Source organism: Passer domesticus, chromosome 4 (assembly GCF_036417665.1).
Source record: "Passer domesticus isolate bPasDom1 chromosome 4, bPasDom1.hap1, whole genome shotgun sequence".
NCBI lineage: Eukaryota > Metazoa > Chordata > Aves > Passeriformes > Passeridae > Passer > Passer domesticus.
In genome coordinates, this window is record NC_087477.1 from 12,726,894 (window position 1) to 12,745,576 (window position 18,683).

Consider the following 18,683-nt stretch of genomic DNA (forward strand, 5'->3'; position numbering starts at 1 on the left):
AACTAGCAGGAACTTTGTTTTGGCAGAACGAGGAGAAAAGGACAGTCTAGTTATAAGCTAAAGGTGTTTGGTTTGATTTTTTTTTTTCCTTATTTAATTAAAACTGATTAGAAAAAGACCCTGAAAACAATTCTGCTGCTGAAGCACACGTTACTGCAGAAGGGTGGGAGAGGAGGTTCTGGGTTCTGCCTTCCCTTCAGCCTGGGTTAGAGGACAGGCATGAGCCACCCTGCTGACCCATGGGGATTGTAAGATTGTACAGATTCCTGTCATCTGTAATCAGTATTGCATTCACACACCAACACTTCTGGAGCATTTCTGCTGCTGGGCCAATGGGTAATGGTTATGCTATGGAAATATACTGTGGAAACTGGGGACAATTAAAACACAGTTGCTGTCAGTCTAAGATGTGACTCCTCAGACAATACCATACCTCTCTTATCAGTATTTCCCACTCCAGTTTGGTGAGGATATTTCCATTTCAGCATTTTCATACCTTGAAGCACTTCAGTAACACTACTGAAGCCAATGGCAGTCCTGTATTAAAATGAAGCATGTGCTGAAGTACCTTGGTGATGGGTCTGAAAGACACCCAGAAACACCACAAGTACCACATTAAAAGAATGTGACATCTTTAGCTTTTTCCAGCAGACCAGGCATGTCCCCTTCCCAAGAGATTAAATATGCCTGGAGCTGGGTTTTTTCCAATGACATAAAACTGCAATTGTCCTTATTTCTCCCTACACTTGGCTTTATGGCAGCCAGAACAGTTATTTGCATGGAAAGGTGACTCTTGCCCTGATTCTACATTTGAAGGACACTAAAACCACTACAGCATGGTATTTTGTGGCAGACAGCAGGACTGTGCACATGCAAGATGAGTTTTATCTCCAGACACAGTGGCCTAGCTCAGATTAAATTACAATGTCTGTCAAACCCCATGGCCACAGGCACTGGCTGCTGTTATTGTGCATTCCTGCAGATCCAGAGATGTTCCCTCTGCTCCAGAGCCCTTGCAGATATTCCTGCCTGAAAAAGGTCCCCAGGGTAAAGGAGCCATCCCCATCAGAGCCAGGACACATTTCCCCCAGGCCACAGCAGCTCCCTTCACCTTCCTGGGGAACCCTGGGCTTTAACTCCTCTTGGAGTAAGGACACAACAGCAGATGGCCTGATGGGTTTTAATGGAACTGTAATGGCTGCAGTCACATTTGTGAAATGGGAAAACTGGTATGGAGTAGGGAAGGCAATGCATGACTTGCTCTGGGGTGTTTGTTTGATTTCTTTTCTTAATTCCAGTGTATTGATCACAGCAAGAATCCTTCATATCAAACAAGGACTCCAGCACCACCCTGCAGGTCTGGCTTTGTGGCTTCCTAAACCTCACAAGCCCAGGGACTTCTGGCAGTCCAGCTGCATCAAGACCCAACATTTTCAAAGTCTCAGACTTAGCCTGGGGTGGGTTAAAGGTGCCTGAATTCCAGGCTTGCCCTCCAGCAAGGAGGTTGGAATTGCTGGGAGAATCTGAACCTTTGGAAACACAAGGATGTCATGTTTTGACCCCGTACTCCAAGGCATTAATGACACTTTCAGTTCCATTGTGGCTTCAGTTCAGATTGGAGCACATAATTGTTTTGGCAACATATTTATTTTTTTTTAATAATTAAAATAATTATGGTTTTGAGGAAACAGGGAAAAATGGTGCCTTGTAGCCTGGCCAGATTCAACACACATGTTGATTTTGTGGGAAACGCACTTAAAGCCCTTTTAGCTCTGGAAATGTGTAACTTATATGCTAAATGCCCCAGAGATTTTCCACCTGATCCTTACAAAAAGCTTTTTCATCTTAAAATGGAGTGCTCATCTTTTAGGTTATCCAGTCAGTTCTAAGCCCAGAGAATAATGAAGAACTAAAAAGCCCGAACCCCAACACACAAAAATCACTCATTCACTTGCATGAAATTATAAGGCTTACAGTAATTTAGAAGGATCTTGCTTAATGGCTGCAGCATCTCAGAGTGTGTAAAAGTGCTGAGTCACCTTTTCCAACCAGCTGGCAGCCCTTAGAGCCACATCCTCCTTGCTGTATCTGTCAGGAGCACAAGGACTGCCAGGAGCAGCTGCTTTGGGCAGCCTGGCTCTCCTCAGCCAAGGAGAAAGGAGCCAGCAGAGCCCAGCACCACAGGCACTAGAGAGGAATAACATGAACAGGCAATTACATCCTTTTCTCCCCTGCTCCTGCCCAAGCTGCCTCATTTCTAACATCTTTATGGAGTTTGATCCCCACAACCCTCCGTCACTGAACAAGAGTCACCTTTTCTGTCTCACACTGCAGATGTTAACTGCAGCCTTGTTCTCTTGGCTTCTCTTGTTTAATTTCTTGAGCATCACACCAAGAAGAAGTCCAGCACAGAAGAATGAATGTTGAGAATGAAGTGTCTACTCCAAGAAATTCTCCTGCTCTTTTCAGGAAGAGAATTTTTTTGCCAAATACCTTGGCAACATTTTCTCCCTTGTTTCTCTATTCTGCCACATCAGTTCTTCAAGCACAAGTGGTGGAGCTCACCACAGCATGGAGCTGGGCATGCAGAGCCTCACTATTTTCTAATCAGGTGAAAAGGTTGACAGCCCCTTTCAAAACCTAATTAGCACAGCCATTTATTGCCAGGCAAATTTGCACTGGCCCAAGTGAATGTTTTATGGGGCTCTGGCTGCAGGCCACCCCGAGGTTTTCCATCACTGCAGGCATTCCACACACATTATTCCTTAATAAGCTTGTGCTGTTCTTTAGAATGAGTGCTTAGCCAGGATGCTCCACTTGATTTATTCTCCAGCTGCCACTTCAGCAGAGGAGAATCAAGTTTATCCTCTTCCTGCTCCTTCATTTCTCCTCCAAACATGTCATGGGACCTGGCTGCCTCACCTGGGAACAACAGAGCTGCCCAAGGCAGTGCTGTCACCTCCCTGTGTCCTGATCCTGCCAGCCCAGAGGGAAGTGTTACTTCCCTGACAGCTCTCTGCTCACTGCCAGCTTCAGTGGCTGCAGGAATTTCCATCCTCAATTCCCTCCTCAGCAGCCCTTGCTCGTGGTGTGCTGTTGCAGATGTTTGAGGAGATTCATCAGAGCCCTGTGCCAGAAGCCAAACCTCTCTGGAACATTTTCCAGCTGGCCTCAATAGCAAGATATGGAAGCCCTTCTTTAAAGCTCCTGAGAATCAAGAGAGCCCAAACCCAGCTTAATTAAACTGTTAAGCTTCTATTCACATCACTGCCTGCAGCTGCAGGATAACGTTCTGGGGTTGCTTATTATTTCCCCCCTCTATTGGAGTTTACCAATCTTACTGACGGGACTGCCTTGGTCTGTCTGGCCTCGGCTGCTGACCAAATAGCAGCACCTGTGGAGTCTTCTCCCCAGAGACGCCATTCGGTACCTGTGGTCACAGCTGGGCACGTGGGGACAAGTCGGGCATGCCCCGAGCTCCAGAGCTTGTGGGCTGGAGCTTGCTGCTGAGGGGGGCACTCCTCAGGCCTTCCTGAGCTGGAGAAACCTTTGAGGCGAGGTGAAGAAAGGAGCAGTCCTGATGGAGAGTTTTTAATCCAGAGTTTTTATTTTGGTGGCACGGCCTCTGAATCTTGCAGCAACTCCAACTCTCCATCCGAACTCTCCACCAGACCCCCGACCGCGTGGTCTGCCTGTCCTTTTACCTGGAGAGAGGGGCAGGAGAGGGGACGCAGGGAGCACCAACCAGGCACAGGGGAGGGGGTCTCAGGTGAGAGGGACACCCGGGTGGGCCAATGGCCCCCCAGGGGGTGGAAAGCATCCTTTGAACCTGCCAATCACTCAATGCTCCCCTTGGAATTTCTGGGTTGATACAGTGCCCAGCAGGGGTCAAGGGTGGGGAAAAGGAGAGGTGATTGACAATCCACCTGGGGAAAGAAACTTCAGGGAGAAACCACGGGAAACTGAGGCAAGTCATGACATCACACCGCAACGCCCTTCCAGATTTTTCTCTTTATAAACACAGTGCCATGGGGTTGTTCCTTGTTTTATTTGGAGATGCACTGATGTGAAACAAGGGCTCAGTCTGATCAGAAATTGCTCCTAGTTTTCCAGAGCTCAGTGGCACACACTTCATTGCCTGTCTCCTTCCCCTGGCTGATGACTGCCCTATGATAAGTGGAGGAGTGTCTGTGGTTATGTTACTGCATTTTGTTGTTATTCATATTTGTCTGTCTCTTGTCATCATTACGCAATTGATGATAAAAGAGGACACCAACAACAACAAAAGCCCCTGAGACCCTGAAAACTCAGGAATAAACAGACACACTGCAGTGCCTGGTGTCTGACAAGTAAGAAACTCTTGCTAAGGTGGCCTTTTTAAAGATAATACTTCAAGCAATTACAAGAAATTCAAATTAATATCTTGTGAGTTCCAAAAAAAGTTCTGGACATGCCAGCACAACAGCAAACTACAACAGGTTCTATTACTCATGTTTAAGAAAGACATTTCCTCCAGAAAAAGGATTTGCTCCAGAACTGAGAGCACGAGTTGTAAATGCAGCTTGTCTTCCTGCTGGAGACACAGCAGATCCCATGGGAAGCCACCTGCCCTCAGGCACCTGTCACTAAAGCACTGATAGAAAGTATTTATAAAACTACACTTGGAATAGTCCAGACCCTGTAAGGAGGTGTGAAATTCAGCTGTACAATCAACTCACTCCATAGCTAAAAACCAGCTCCATCCAAGCTTCACAGCTCTTTAAAATCTCGAGGAAGTCTTATTCTTTCAGGATGAGATGGATTATTTCTGCTTCTTCCTTGATTTGTCACTCTGCTACCAGCAGGCAGCATTTTGACTTGGTACAAGACAAGCAGCACTGTCAATGTGCTGTTAAAAGGCCAATAAACAAGGAAGTAATTATGGCAAAGATCCTCTGCCTCCAGGAATTAATTCCATTCTACCCTTCAATCTCTGATCTTGCAGGTCAGTGTCAGGAAATCCTTTCCAAAGTGTTTCCCAACTATCAGCCTAGCAGAAGTCTGGATCGGTGTCATTTTGTGGCTCCCCAGAGCCAGAACTAAATGTATTTTCTTGCCCAGTCCCTGCAAACACCCCCACAGAATTTCCCAGCTTGCCAACGTCTCAGTGCCACAAGTCAAGGGACAGGAGGCTTAAAGCAGAGTTCCTGCCTCTGGGGCCACGTCCCCACCAAAGGCAAGGCCCAGGCTCCTGCTCTACAGGCAGGAGCCAACCTGAAGGGTGAGGAAGCCTTGAAGGAGCCCTGCAGCTCCAGCAGCGAGGCTGAGCTGCCAAGACTTCATTCCAAACTCCATCTTTGCTCCTCCTGCTCCAGGGTTATTTCACTGAAGTTCAACCCTGTCACATCCTTCTCTCTCACCCTGACATGCAGAGTTCAGTGAAACAAGAGAGTTTCTGTGTTTCTGCAAACCTGTAGGGAGAGTACACACGTGTAATTTCTTTTGTGTATTATTTAAAAAGTTTACCTCCAGGAAGAATTCAGGTCTGCGACCTTTAAACTTTCTTCTCTGACATGAAAATTCAGCAACACACAGCATGGGGATATTTGGCATGAAAGGAGAATGGCCACAGATTTAATTAAAATGTAAGTTATTGTTAGCAAGAAAGGTCATGCTAAGAAAATGTAATTTCGGGCGTATATGAGCAACAACACTCCACTGTTATTTGCATGTGAAATATAGATTTTGTACTTGACATTTAGAAAGGAAATTGGAACTCTTTCTAATGGATACTTGAACACTTTTGTGTTCTTGTGCCGCTTTTGTTCACAAAACAAAACTGTGTAATTTTGTGTAATTGGCTGGATCTTACATACAACAGGAGTTACATTTTATTCTCTATGCCTGAATGCCCAGCTGATCTGGGAATTAGCTCACAAAAGCTGATATAAATTGGAATAGAAAGCAAACTGCAGCATAATCCTTACATGGCCACAGCTTCAGAGGAGCTCAGACCTGTACAAGAACTCCTCATTTTGGGGTAGTTCATCGTCCACCTTCCCTAGGAGCATTTGGGGTTTTTAACATCCCTGAGGCAGAGTGATTTCAATATGACCAGGAACCCATTTTTTTTACATGGCACTGAGGTGCCTGTGGAGAGGAGGCAAAGCTTTTCCTTGGAGAGGGTGCTTGGTTTATGATCTGCTAATGACAGGAACGTGTCACACAAATCAGTGTGACCCCGGGAAAGTGGGAGGTGAAGGCATTGGCTCAGCTGAAAGCACTGGTTTGAAACCTGTCACTACAGTGGGGCTGCCTTGAAAGAACACCCTAAATACAGCCACACTCTGCTGCTGACTGCAGAGAGGGGCCTGCTCACTCACAAGAGGTTTTTACTGATTTCTGCACCCCCAATCCTGCAGAAGCGGCATCAGAGTGAATGATTCCACACAAATGCACCTTCTGCTTTATCCACACCCTCCAGTGCACTGCAGATGTGCCCAGGTGTTGCTGAGAACACAGAAAGCACTGCAAGCACTTGCTGAGATGCCATTTTGGCCTCCAGAACACACACAGCTGGTAGAGGTCCTCAAAAAGCTTTACCAAGGCCAGCACTGAATTCCTGGGTGGAAATGACTTACCTGGTTTTGGGGGCATCTTCAGCTTCAGCTCTACACAGAAGAAATAACTTCTTTCCAGGGAGCTAAAACTTTAGGAACAGTAGGATGGCAAACCAAACTACCTGAGGAAGAATCTGCATTGTAAGAAAGGCTGATGAGACTAAAATTAATGCTGCATGTTGTCATATTATTGCAAAAGTTCCATATTGTTGTCTCCTTATGACAAAAGTTTCATACCTTCTTGGTGTGGTTTCATGGGCAGCTCTTTCTTCTTCATAGCAGCCAACTGGCTCCAGATCCTCTCCAAGCAGCCAACCCACTCTTTTACAGCACTCTTCTTCTCGCTGGTCACAGCTGTGGCCTGTTACAGTCAGGCCTGTCCCTAATATTCGGTAATTGGCCCAGCTGCAACTCCTTAGGGGTGAGATTACGTTCTGCACTGTCTTTATTTTCTTTTATTCTATCCCCCCACAGCTGCACATTAGCTTTTGTCCTTTCTACCACCACAAAACAGAGGGACAGGACACTGTGGGAAGCACAGACACACCACTGTCCCCAACACGTTGTAATTAATAAAAAGCAGCCTGTGGTTTGAAGCCCTCCAGTCCCCAGTGGAAAAGGCCAAACAGGAAAATGGATACAGAGACTCCCAGGCACAGCTGATGCCTGTGTTACAGAAAGATTTGCCCTCCAGGCTCAGACTTGCCTTTACACCTGGAAGCCAGCTGTGGAAGTCTCCCCAGGCTGTTGCCAGACCCTGCCTGGGCAGCAGAGGCTGAGCCTCGGGCAACACAGCCAGGATGTGAGCAGTGCCTCACTGCAGCAGCAGTTTCTGCCTCTGGATTTGGGTGATTTTTGTGTTCAGAACCTTAGAACATGACAGCAAATGCTCTGCAGAAGAACATCAGAATGGACTGTCCCATCTGCTGGGTGACAAGCAGCTCCATGTAATTGCTAGCGCTCAGTCTTGCACAGGGATTTTTCTGATCCATGCTCTGATACAACTATTAGCACACAGGATTTTGCAACTGCACTTGTAGAGATCAATCTTTTGTGCATTAGTGCATTCTTAGCAGATACGTGAATTAAGCCCTAAAACTCAGTCTTAGAAAAGAAAGGAGTTCTCAAAAGCAAGAGTAGCAAAGGTGTCACCCAATCAGGTGCCCTCCAAGCCAGTCACAAACACAAGAAACTCTGCCAGGGTATCCTGGATAGATCTCTCCCAAAGTGCAGGAAATTCCCACTGTTAATGAAATGCCCCCATAATCAGTGACGGGGTAACTTCCAGACTTGCTTTAAATCAACTCCATGTGTAACTTGGCTTCATGCTATTCACAAAGGATGCAGGGTGACACCAGTTCTGACCCAGCAGACGCCTCAACACATTGCCACAGTCACCAGCTGCATTTCTGAGGCACAAAAATATCCAGTTCCCTGGACACCCTGCAAATGTTGTTCTTTACACTGAATTTCATTTCCCTGATCTCTTCTCTCCTAGATTTCTTCTCTCACAGGCACAGTGGAAGCACGGTGGGTTTTTTCCCAAGTAACTCATTGTGGGCTACCATAAATAATCCCCTTTGCTCAGGCATTTAATCCTGGGCAAACGGGGTGAAAGAAAAGGCTGGGATGTGCTAATAGAGCCAGGCTCCAATGTCAGATCAAGCCTGCTTTCAAGGCATCCAGGAATATTACACAGCTAAGAAGAAAAGAAGATAACTACAGGGCAAAAGTACCTATTTCTGGAGATCATGGGGGAAAAAATGACTTCCAATATACACTTTAATAAAGCAGAAAAGTATGCAAATATCACAACAATAATTATAAAAAGTATACTAAGTAATTATCAACAGCAGAATCGCCCTTAATAAAATATTCTAATACTTAGGGAAAAAGCAATACACACTGAATATTCCCTGTGAGGTGAGTGCATCCAGCAAAAGCAAATGTTCTGAGGCCCAAAGAATACTGGCTGTTCCTAACAGGGAATTAGGGGAAAACAGCACAGCTGTACTTCATTTATTATCAAACAGTAAATTAGCAGTGAAACACAAGGTTGTGTATGAAGGGAAGTGAGGCCTTTGAATGCTGCCCTGAATGTGCATTGCTGCAGGGGGATTGCTGCCAGCCAGCACCAGAGCCGGGCACAGACTGACACCTGGCCAAAGGCAGAGGGGAGTGGGAATCCTGCCAGCCCCTGAGCATGGGCAGGATTCCCTGCTTTGGGATGGACATACAAATGCAGCATTTTAACATCACTGAAAGGAAAGAAAAAGGCTCAGCAGACCCACTGTAGTCTGTTTGTGCTGCTTGCTCAAGGGGTCCTTGCTGCAGGTGCAGAACTGCCTAAAGCCATCACTTCCAGACTAAACCAGGCACTTTCACTATTTGCTTCCTTCCTTCCTTCACCTCAGCAGAAACCTTGCAGTTACTTTTTCCCAAAGGGAGGGGGAAAACTGCTGGCAACAACTCCCGAGGGACTGAGCTGATTAACTGAGCAGCATCCTAAAGGAGAAGGTCAGACGGGGAATTTTCTATTGTGGAGCAACTGCCATTGGAAAGTAATCTTGTTTATTAATGGCCTTTTTATCTTCTCTGGAGGGTTCTCTGACACAAGATAATGGAATTTGCTCACTCGTTAGTGTTTAAAACAATCATCATACCCAGAAAAGCAAGCATTTACTGTGCCATTAAACCAAAGTAGGGAGAACTGACTTGAAGAGTTCTGGATGCCTTGCAAAGCTTTTTATAATTTCAATTAACAGTGCCAAATGTTCTGGCTTATATTGCAGGCATAAATGACGTTTTACAGGCTTTCTAGGTGTGTTTATGTCCTAATTAATTTTAGCTACTGCGATTAGTTGCAAGTGAGGCTGCACACAGAAATCTCAGGAATAGCTGACAAAGGGCAGGGCCATGAAAAGCCATTTAGGTGCCTCTACCCAGGGAAAGGAGCTCAAAGGCATCTGCAATACAGGGCCTGCACACCTTGTTTGCCTGCTAACTTCATCACTTCTAAATGTCAGTTTAAAAGTTCTGCTGCTCTTTCTCCCTGTGCTCTGACAAAGGAAGAATGACCCTCACAAACCCACGTTTCCTCATTCCCTGTGACAGCTGAGTGCTGCTGAACCAAAGATGCCTCTTCCCAAGGCCCAGTCCATCCATTTTCCCACGGAGCAGAACCCTCTGAGCAGGACTGAGGGTGTTGGCTCCTTTGTTCATCACTGCCTCTGCAGGGGCAGATTTAGACCAGGCTGAGCCAAGCAGAGCCATCAGAGCTCCTGCAATTCCCTCAGCAGGAGAACGCTCCTCCCTCGGACACTCCTGAGCTGCTCCAGGTTCTCCCTGTCCTCCTGCCCTCGCCATCCCTGAGGAGATGCATCCCTGAGCCTCCTGCCCTGTGCTCCCCTGCGCTCCAGGGAGGACGGAGAGACTGAACAGGCTGGCCAGCCCCGTGCCAGGCTGGGAACCACAGCCCTGCTCCTCAGGCCCTGCCTTGTTCCTTCCCATTGTTCTCATGGATTCACTGCCAAGAGCAAGGTCCTGGCTTCTAAAACAAGGCAGCTGTGCTGGCCTTCTTTTAACAAGTTTATTAAAGTGAGTGTCTCCCAGCAAAGGCCCCTGATGATGGGGCACTGCTGGGCGCTAAAAGCTCTGCTCAAAGGGACCTCCTAAAATGGAGCACTCATTTAATTTTCCAAATCAAATATTCATGTTTTTCTGCAAATTCTTTTTCTACTCAGGATCACTAACTTTTCACGCAAAAAGAGTTAGGTTTTGTTTCTATTGGAGAGAAAGTTTTATAGATATTGTGCTCCCTTTTAAAAAATTTTAAAACTAAAATAAAAAAGAGCAAAATTTAAAATTTAAGCAAACGCTAAAATTCCAAATTCATTTCCCTTAAGACAGTAAAAGCCTTTCCATTCATTAAAAGCTAAACTTGTTTCTTACAATTACAACCTTAACAACAGAAAGTCAGGTTTAAAACACCCTTGGAAAAATTCTGAACATTTTGAAAATTTTAAAATACCCATTTTTAACTGTATTGAGAAGTTAATATAAAATTTTATTCCACATACATACACACATATATATGTATATATTTGTGTTCACAGTCTGCCATTCTTAGAATGAACATTTCCTTTTAGTAATGCCCTGTTTACAGCCCTCATAACCAGCTGAGGATTCAATAACTCAGCTCGACAGTTTATTCCAGGGCAGTGTCACTCCACAGCTGTTACTGTGGCACACCCCAACAAAAGGCACACAGCAGACTATGGCCAAAGCTCTGCTCTCCTGTTGGCTCTGCTGTAGTTCAATTAACACAGCAAAGAGCAAACATTTACAGCAGCCTGCAGCTGCCTGTGCTGTGTGCACAGAAGCAGCTGCAGCATCCTGACCCCACAGCCCTGCCAGCAGCAGGCACACCCTGTCCTGCTGTCCCACAGTAGCTGCTTTCTGTCCCTGCCTCCCCAGCTGGAAATCAGTCCCGGACCTGGATGTGCAAAGCCTCAGTCAGGAATGGCACAACTGGGGCTTTCTCCTGCTGAAATAAGGAATGGTCATTTTGAATTAAAGGACAGTAGCTTGGATATTCTCTCACCAAAGACGAGATTTTGGTGGATCTAGTTTTCCAGAATAGTTCATTTTATATTTACTCTGTTTTGCAGGTAATTAAGAGCACATTTACAGAGCAATGCCCCTAAAAATTCCTGCAGTAAGAGATCCAGGTCAGCCCTTATCCAGAGGGTTGTTTTGCTCTACTGAGGGAGGTTTTTCCCCTACATCTTTCCAATATGTACACCAGCAATAAATATCATCACCACTGATTAACCAGACAGAACATCTGAAATGTGAGTACAGTATGTGGCTGCACAGCAGCATAATGCAAGAGTTAGCACAGGTAATAAAAGAGTGATTCTTTCCTGTTTCACGTGGTAACATGAAAGAACATAAAGATCTGTCAAGAAATAATCAGAGTTAGCCACTCTGGATAAGAGAACCAATTGTTTCTCATTTACAAGCTTCTCTAAGTTACTGGTTTTGTAGGGACTTCAGGTACTACATGTAAGAATTAGATTTATCAAGACAAGATGTCTAAGCTCCTTTCCAGGGAATTCAATCAAGAAATTTCAGTATAAATCAACACAGAACATGTTATCTTAATTATTAAAGCCACCTTGCACATAAATCTTCTCTTTCTGGCATGTTGTTTTTCATCTCCTTCAGCCCTGGAAATGGATACATGGGCAGAGAAGCAGCTGCAGGCTGGGCAAGGGCTCCCTCTTACACCCCTGGCAGGATTTACTTGGGGCAAAGGAAGACAAGGTGTTGGCACTGGGCCTGAATTAGGAATGAACTACAGCACACAAGATGTTGGCATTTATTATCTAACCTTTCTGGGACACACAAACATCCTGAGGTCTCTGACAGATCCTGTAACAACATCAAAGCCACTGTGGCAGGTTGGTTGTTGCCTGATTATTTAAGGCATTGCCCACCACACAAAGGTTTTTTCTCTTAACCCTTAAAATTCTCAAATGCTGGGAAACGAGTGAGAACTGAAAGTGATTTCAGACTTGCTTCCCAGGACAAGGCCAGGAGAGGAGAGATTTATTGTAATTTATGTATGAAACAAACATGATTTACAAGTAGCCACAGGCTGACTCTGACAACTTTAAAGGAACTATGCAGACACCTAAATGTGTGTATTTAGCTCTGCCATAGCAGGCAAGGAAAAAAAACTATTATTTACCCATATTTTTAAATATTTGGGCTTTAATCACTGCAAATTAGATCTAAGGATATTTCCTTTTGCTCAATGAACTTAGTATCTGGCAAATGATGGAGGACCTGCATGGGGAAGGTAAGATATAATCAATACCTTTTTTTTTTTGAAACCAGGTTTCAAAAAAAGTTCAGACACCCCAAAAAATAGTCCTTACTAGGGAAGAACAAAAAAAAAAAAAAAGGCAAGCAAATTAACCTGAAGGAAAATGAGAAGTGATTCAGAAAAATTAGAATGACAACAATGAACTCAGCAGTGATGCAGTTATTGTTTCACACTCCAAATGCCTTTGGGAAATTTTCAGTTGAATGTCTCTTTTTTATACACCTTTTTACTCTGAAAACCTATTGACCTCTCCATAGTTCTCTCTCTTTTTTTTTTTTTTTTTTGGCCTGCTAAGATGCAGGTAATTAATTTCACTTAAATTCGGCCCTGTCTCCCCCTGAATAAAATGAAAGTCTCCATTCCATGTGCACCAGACAATGCTTTTCACAGTTCTAAAACATTTGCAGGAGCTGTGTGATTTAACATTTTAATGGACAGTGAATGGTGGATATGTAAATATTCATTCTTGCCTTCCTTCCATATATTCTGCAGTTGCACAATGAAGTATCATGTATCAAACTGATATAAAGGGAATGTTTTCTTTCTCTGCTTGTACAAGAACTAGCAGTTAAGCTACTTGTGGCTTTTCTCAGGTTGGAGCATTTCACTCTGCTTTCCCTCAGTGTACCACTTGATTAAAAACAAACAAAACTGATCAGCCAGAAGCTCCTCTGAAATCCCAGAGGCAATTCTCACCAGTTTGCTTTCCTGCTGGCAAGCCCTGATGGCTCTTGGTACTGCCATCTGCTTTCAGAAAAACCTGCCCTCCTGATTTCCCCATGAGTGGCATTTCCATTGGCTGTGTTTCCTCAGAAGGAAAAGCTGGCATATTTCAAAATTTCTACTTGGATTGGAAATTTGCTTTTAAGAGCTATGAGGTTTCTTGCTGCCTACCCAGCAGCAGTTTCGACACTGAAATTGTAAGAACTGCAGGGGGTTACAAGGACAGCCACTCTGCACAACAGCACAAACCAGCAGGCAGTGTTTATTCCTGTCTCTCAAAGCAAGCCAGGCTTTACTGCCATCAACTCAGGAATTTCCTACAGGTCAGCATCCCTCTCTGTGCAGTGTGCTCCTCTGCTGTGTCACAGAGACTCCAGCTGCTGCAGGAATAATTCCCTCATCTCCCCTGTCCATTTCAGCAGAGCAGGTAAATGACAGTGTGACCTGTCCATGGAAAGCAGAGCAGGGAAGGATGCTGCTGCTCCTCTTCCCAGCCCTGACTGTGGCACGGGGCCCTGGCAGCTGCTCAGGGCTGGAGAAGGTGCCCAGGATCCACACAAAGCCCCCCCTGACACTGAGGCTCCACACTGCCTTCATCTCACCAGCACATTGTTTCTGTTCTCCTCTCTCCCCCCTCTTGCAATAAATGCAACAGTTCAATTCACTGCAGAGAGGCCACAAATGAATGGCTCTTTCCCAAGAGTCCATTGCTATCCAGAGCAAGCCCAGCCTGGGCAGCCAGAGCAAGGAAGCACAGTCAGTGCTATGCCATTGCTGTGCTCCCTAAGGACACTGGGAATGTCATGGCAGCCTGGGAAAGAGGCAGCAAAACCAGCTGAGTGACACTTCTGACATGAGGAGAAGAAGAAGAAGAAAGAAGAAATGGCTCCTTGGCCTGAAAGGCATAGCTTTCCAGGCAAACTCAGGCTTAGAGAGAAAAGTGAAAGGCAGGAGCCAGGGTGGAAAATGCCAGCTGTGCCTCTTCTACCAACCTGGACTGAATGTCTTACTCAGGGAGTTCCACTAAAATTCCTGCTGGAAGTTCATTCTTCCCATTCCTATTGTGAGAACTTAGCCTACTTAACTAAACAGTGGCTGTTACCATCTAGGAATAAATATTTCAGCAAAATGCAAACCACACACTAAAATGAATTTCTGAATCAAATACTGAGGGCAGAAGTGCTACTAAGTTGAAAGCCATTATGTGTTGGCATTTGTCTTGATGAACTGCCTTCAAACCCATTGAATCCTCTGGCCAGGATTCTCATTTCTTGGCGAAATGTTTGAGTCCTGTACCCATGACCCAGAGCATAAAATCAGCTCAGTTTTGCTCATTTGCTATGGTTCATACTGGGGCAGTTGGAACTGTCACACAGATATTCATTATGGATCTTCTTATCAAAAGACAACTTTTCCCTTTTTTCCCGGTCCCCTTTCTCTCATGTGACTGATGGAGCAAAATGAAAAACCCAAGCGAAAGAGCAGTCAAAAAAGTAGGAAAGAAAACCGGCTCAAGTGCCTGTTTGGCAATCACAGAAATGTGTCCATTTTTCTTTACAAACATTAAATCAAGAGTTCTTTAATCTTGCCACTTCCTACATAGATACTCCTCACTCAGTGACTGCCACTTTTCCTTCTAAGTAAACTGTGAAGATTTATGAAGGCAGGCTCAGGAAAATACATTTCCACAGGCCTATTAATTCCTTTAAGCTAAAATCAAATGTTTTTGTATCTGAAATACACCTCTACCATCATAAAGCTGCTTTTAGGAGCTTTTTCCCAGCCAGGGCAATCTGGCATCCAACAATCTCTGCAAGTTGCACATTTAATTAGTCTGAGAAACTCATTAAGGTACCTGGAATATTAAGATGACAGCATTGTTCTAAGCAGCCCAGTGCACACTCTAACAAGGCAGATGGCACAGGCTGCTGACACCTGGGCTGCTTTGCCATCTTGCTGACAGACACAAACACTCAGCAGCATTCTAGGATACACAATCATAAAAAAGAGTCTCAAAATAAAATAGGCATCAGATCTTCTGCTTTCTGGATGCCTGGTGGCTCATCAAGAGGCATTTTGTATTCAGTCACTGGGTGTGAAACAGGAGAAGCCCAGGCTGAGGCTCTGTTGTTGGTTCTTTAAAAGCCACCCAGGATTTTCTGCCCCTTCTGCCGAGGAGCCGAGCGCCCTTGGCCTCCTGAGGTAGCGCCGGCTCTGGGGCTCAGGAGGAACTTTATTAACTTCATTCCCTCTCATCTCAACCCTCAGGTGCCACATTCACTTCTGCTCCTCACCAGTCCAGGCTCAGAGAGCACTCCCAGAGCCCCGGGTGTCTGATTAGAAATGGACAAGCTTTAGGATGCTGCAGCCTGCGGCTGCTTTCACTTCCACTGCCAACACTGATGAGCGGGGAGCTCCTTCTCCTCCCCAGCAAACTGCAAGGTGCTTTTAGGGTCTGCAGAGATGGCAGGGCCCAGACAACCTAAAGGTAATCAGCAAATCTTCAGGCACAGGGTGTGCCCAAAACCATACCCAGTGTGGAGAAAAATGGCCCTGAAGGTGTTTGTGGGACATGGAGTTTTGTTTGCACACCTGGGTAGGAATGGTGGCCACAGCACAGCATCAACTCCCAGCAGAGGCAGAGGAGAACGGGAGCATTTGTGTCACAACAAGCTTCTAAACAGATTCTCTGCCATTCAACATTTCTCCAGTGCCTAAACCCTTTACAGCCAAAATTAAAAATATTTCCTCATTAAATCTCCTCAGAATTTCCAAGAGACCCCATTTCCTTTTGATTTGCTACCAGCTAAAGTAACAGAAAAATAATTCAGGGCTGCTTCAGCTGCCAGGACCAGGTCAGGTCTCACACTCCAGTTTGGTGCAGAATCTGATGAAGGGCCTTGCCAAAGAGGGAGGAAAAACTGGGCTCAGATTCCTGGGATAAATTTCCTATCATCCAGGTTGCTACTGCAGAGATGAAGTGGAGCATTACTCTCACAGAGAACTAGTGCAGTAAAAAGTTTCTCCCCTGCACCACTACTCTTACCTAGTGAAATGATGACTTGTAGTTGAACTTTTAAAACCTATTCACATAATTCCACATGAAATTGTTCCAGAAGCTGGGATTGCTGCAGGCAGCCTTGTCAGAAAGTTAACTGCAAGCTTTAGTGCTGCAGTGCTTGGGGTTATTTTTCATTATTGAAACCAGCCTGGACACCTTCCACTGATCAATGCAGGAAATTAATTTCTTGCATTTCCTGGCATAAATGTCTCATCAGCACTGACTCTGTCAGTGCCAAGCCCCAAAAGGGCAAAGCATGCCAGCCCATGCACGGTGACAGATTTGCAGGGACTGGCAGGCAGTGGAAATGTGTTTGAGAGAGCTGCATTTTCACTAAACTCTCAATGTGTATATATGTGTGTGTGCATATTTATTTGTTTGTTTAGTTCTCTGTGCTGGCATCACCTCTTATGGTGTTAGTGCCACATGTTCACTTGCTCAGCTGCACCTTTCACCCTCAGGTCAGAGGCTGGGCTCACCATCCACAGCTCTTCTGTTATCAAGGGCTCCTTCCCACCAGCCACACCTTCCCTGCCCTCTGGGCCAGACACTGTCCTGCAGGGAGGAATGCCCTTACACAGGACACCGATGGCACCTGGGAGAAAAATAATGGTGTGCTTTTCTTCCCTTGGAAGAAATGGAACAGCTCACAGCACAGCACAACAGTTTCTAAGCTTAAGACAACAAAATGCTTTAAAAACACCCCATTACTCCAGTTTATAGCTTCCTACAACTGCAGTACCTATTTATTTAGAGCTCACAGAGCTGGACCATCCAGTTAATTTAATGCCACAGAGGCAATGCTAACCTTGTGTGACAGTCTGTTAGTCAAGCACAAGTATCCACACCCCATGGGAGGATGCTTTAAACACAAAGAATTAAGTAGATTTTTAAATACAATTTTAATACACAATTAGTACAGAGCGTGACATGTTCTGTCGGTTCCAAGAAGAACTTTGGGAACGTAATGAAAACATTGGGTGAGTTGGAGGCTTAGAGTAAATGCCTTAACTGAGCCAAAGAAAGCAAGTGGGCAAATGCTGGCAAACTGTCCTCTCTCTTCTATCCCATTTCTGAGGCTGCCCCACAGCCCCGCCCTGGACAAGTCTCAGCACCCCTTGGCTGGACAAGCCTTCCCCTGAACCCTTCCCACCATAAAGCATGATTTATTTTCATCAGATGTGCCAAGGGAAAGAGAGAGAGGGGAGCTGCCAAGAACCTGAGTGCAAGCAGGAAAACCTGAGCTCTCCCCAGACACAGGTTCCTATTAATCTTTCTGCCCAGGGGGAAAGGAGAGAGCCTGAAAGGCTGCAGAAGAGCCAAGTGTCTGAAGAAAACAAACAAAAACAAAGCCTGTTCCCTCTCCAGAACCAAAATAAAGGAACCCACAATCATCAATGCTCCTTGGAGCACAGTTTCAATACACATGCTCCAGTCAGATTAGGCTGTTTCTTAGCACAAATTGGTGCTGCTTCGCTTGGCACCACCAAACACAGATGAGATTTGTTCCCTGCCAGGGAGAATTTGCCACCTGTAATGCAAACACAGATCTCAGAAAGCCACGTCCTTCTCATGGGACACACTGGAAAACACAGGGGAGGAAAAGTGGGCCTGAGAAAAGTTCTTCTAAAACAAACCTGGATCTAAAGCAACTGCCTGGATCAGAGGTCTCAGCTGTAGACACACACACTGGAGAAAAACCAGTGGTGAACAAAGAGACTTGAGGGGAGGCATAGAAAAACCTGCCCTGCAAGAAGCAGAAACTTACAGGGTTTCAGCTTTGATAAACACCAAAAGAAAATAAAGCCATGAAAGACCAGATCATTCACCCCAGTCCCAGCTATATATCCCCCATCCATAAGACATGCAGCCATCTCCCTTTTCACATACACATTCCATCCTGAACCAGGACTAGTCTGTAAGGCTTCCTTTAAAAGCTGCAGGTCCTTTTAAGAGGAATTTCAAGCAAGAGAATTTCCAACTCAAAATTATTTTATTTTGGGGTACTATTTGCTCTGTAAAGGTCAAATTTTTAAAAATACTAAGTTATAAGTGGGTACCATACTAATGTGGAATTGTCCTTGTGAGAGCTGCTGTAATTACAGCTGTCCTTCCAAGAGATTGCAGAGATGCTGCTGGACACAGGCCTGAGGTGAGGGCAAACCCCAGCAGGCTGCCATTAGCTCCCTCCTCTGCCACATGACTTCCATGTATATATTTCCATTTAAAGCTGCATTTTTACTCCAGGTTGGTGCAGTGGACAATCAGTCCCCAGGCATTTGGAAAGGATCTCCATTTGACAGCAGGACCTAAGTGGATATCAGCTTTCAGAATGGGAATGCTCTCTGGAGAGCCAATTCCACTCTCGGTACTTCAGCGGGAGACTTAAGAAAAGAAGATTATCTTT

At 45.3% G+C, this 18,683-nt stretch overlaps 1 long non-coding RNA gene across 1 annotated transcript in view; it reads right to left on the reverse strand.

Annotated features, from left to right (window-relative positions):
- The window catches only part of LOC135298476 (uncharacterized), a 189,396-nt gene that overhangs the window by 94,822 nt on the left and 75,891 nt on the right, over positions 1–18,683 (reverse strand). Inside the window, exons 8-9 of the long non-coding RNA XR_010360469.1 lie at positions 2,040–2,187; positions 434–537 (exon numbers count right to left, since the gene is read on the reverse strand). This is a non-coding gene — a long non-coding RNA (uncharacterized LOC135298476). The remainder of the gene's footprint in view (positions 1–433; positions 538–2,039; positions 2,188–18,683) is intronic.